Consider the following 2,775-nt stretch of genomic DNA (forward strand, 5'->3'; position numbering starts at 1 on the left):
TCAATGTTAGTGTCCCACCATTCATGTCTACCACTGCGTGGGCCGTGGCCAGGATTGGTCTTCCTAAGATGAGTGGCAATTCGGTATCTTCCTCCAAATCTAGTATGACAAAGTCGGTCGAGAAGACAAAGTCTTCAACTTTTACCAATAGATTTTCGGCGACACCTTGTGGATATTTAATGGACCTATCGGCGAGTTGTATGCTCATTTTTGTAGAGCTTGTTTTCCCTAGTCCGAGTCGGTCGAAAATCGATGCGGGCATGAGGTTGATGCAAGCCCCAAAATTGGCTAGTGCATTGCGTATGGGTGATCCCCCAATCGAACAAGGGATGGTGAAGCTTCCGGGATCGATCTTCTTTTGTGGGAGTTTGTTGAGTAGCAATGCGGAGCATTCTTCGCTTAAATTAACTAATTGCAATGATTTAATTTTCCTTTTGTGAGTGAGAAACTCTCTTATGAATTTTGAATATTTAGGCATTTGGGTTAGGACTTCTACAAATGGAATATTGACATGCAATTGTTTTAGTAGATTTACAAATTTTGTGAATTGCTCATCGGTCTTTTAGCTAAGTAACCGATCGGGATAAGGTACCGGAGGATTCTTGGTAGGCTCTTGATTTGGTGGAGCCGTGGAGGGGTCGTCTCTTTTTGGGGTGTTGACGAAGTTGTGGTTTGGTTAGATGGACTCTTTTTAGTTAGAGGTAGCGGAGCCTCCTCGGGACCTATGGTACGGTTTCTCAATGTGATGAGATGTACTTGCGCCTTCGGGTTTGTTTCGGTATTGCTAGGTAACGCGCCTTGCGTTCTCTCGGAGAAATTTTGAGCTAGTTGATTTAATTGTTTTTCAATGTTTTGAATGCTAGCTTGTTGATTTCTAAAATTCGATTCTATTTTTTGAAATCGATCCGAGTTTTTTTTATCGGTGTCAGAGATGAGGCGTCAGAAAGTGTCTTCAAGCCTCTCTCGTCCTCCTTGTTGTTGTTGAGAGAAATTTTGTGACTCATTTCTTGGTTGTTGAAAGTTTGTTTGTTGGTTTTGATTTTGTTGGTTACTACTATTGCCAGGTTCTCTCCAACGAAGATTAGGGTGGTTACGCCATCCTTGGTTGTAGGTACCCGTTGGGGGACCTGACGGCCTAGGTCTATTATCAATGTAGTTTACCGTTTTCGATTGATTATCCATTTCTTTCATACAACTCCAATTTTCATGTGGCCCACCACACCCTTCACAAGCCATAACCGAGGCCGTTTTTTCCATTTCTAACTTTTTGATTTTTGAAGAAAGGGCATCGATTTGGGCTTGTAAAGAAGTGCTTTCGTCAACCTTATGGGCACCCGGGGCAATAGATTTAGTGCCTCGGGTAGTGTGCCACTGAAAATTGTTTTGAGCAATTTCCTCAATTTGATTATAAATTTCATTTGGGCGGCGATTACCTAAAAGTCCCCCGGAGCTAGGGTCAAGTGTTTGTCTTGTGTGTGGCAACAACCCATTATAGAAAGTGGATACTTGTTGCCATACCGCAAGACCATGATGAGGACACTTTCTTATTAGCGCCTTGAACCTTTCCCAAGTTTCATATAAGGATTCCCCATCCTCTTGTGAGTATGTATTAATTTCAGTCATTAATTTAGCCGATTTAGAAGGTGGGAAATACTTATACAAAAACTTTTGGGCTAGTTCATCCCAGGTGTTTACCGATCCAACTGGGAGGGTGTTAAGCCAAGCCTTAGCTCGGTCTTTTAGTGAAAATGGAAACATTCGAAGGCGGATGGCGTCGTTTGATGCTCCGTTGATCCGAAAAGTATCACATATTTCCAAAAAGTTGGTAATATGTAAATGGGGATCTTCGTCCGCAAGCCCATGGAAGGTAGCGGAGTTTTGGAGCATTTAGATCAAATGCGGCCTAAGTTCGAATTTGTTGGCATCGACATTCGGTGCATTGATAGCGGCGCCGAGATTACCTACTGTGGGCCGTAGGTAATCCATTAGGGTACGTTGGTCCGCCATTGGAAGTGGGTCCCCCGAAACTTTCTCTTGGCTTTTAGCTTTAAGACTTTTTCTTAGAAAGCATTCCGGTTTGTCTAGAGTTTCTTTTATGTCTTTACTGAACTGGAGCTCATGCACTGCGTAGGAAGTTCAGGTGCGGCGCCCGTGGCCGGAGTTACAGTGATTGTTTTCCGGATCCCTGTTACTCGAGAGCTCGACACGGCCCCGTGCTTGCACCGACACGACCCTGTGTCCAGCTTTCTGTAACTCGGAAAATAAAAAAAAAAAACCGCCAGTAATGATGCTGGGCACAGCCCGTGTCCGACCAGGCACGACCCCGTGCTGCAGTCTGCAGAAGCTGAAAATTTAAGAAAAATCCTAAAAAAAACAGAAAAATAAGAAAAATGATTAGGCCATTGATTCCTAACTTTCTTAAAATCCTTGTGTTCCCGGCAACGGCGCCAAAAACTTGATGTGTGTCGGTGTGAATATATTTTTAATTATATTTTTATCCCTTTTTAACACTTTAGTCAAGTTTTAAATTTATAAAACACGATATTCTACTAACACTAAACACACATATAAGCAAGTGCACCCATCGTGAGCGTAGTATAGCGTTGGTAAGATACCGAGGTCGTCCAAGGACACAAGAGCTTTTAGTACCGGTTTATCCTCAACGTCTAATCAAACCAAAATTTTAGAAAAAGGTTTAAACATGAAAATAAAAACTAAAAATGCTGAAAATAAAAATAAAATAAAAACAGATAGAAAAGATGAATCACTTGGATC

The 2,775-nt window shown here is 42.1% G+C and overlaps 1 non-coding gene across 1 annotated transcript; it reads left to right on the top strand.

Moving 5' to 3' along the window:
- The first annotated feature begins 1,522 nt into the window (after positions 1-1,522).
- On the top strand, positions 1,523-1,629 carry LOC118492038. Its single transcript, XR_004892478.1, has one exon. It is a non-coding gene; the product is annotated as a small nucleolar RNA R71 (small nucleolar RNA).
- The last annotated feature ends 1,146 nt before the right edge of the window (positions 1,630-2,775 follow it).

The sequence above is a fragment of the Helianthus annuus genome, chromosome 4 (genome assembly GCF_002127325.2).
Source record: "Helianthus annuus cultivar XRQ/B chromosome 4, HanXRQr2.0-SUNRISE, whole genome shotgun sequence".
NCBI lineage: Eukaryota > Viridiplantae > Streptophyta > Magnoliopsida > Asterales > Asteraceae > Helianthus > Helianthus annuus.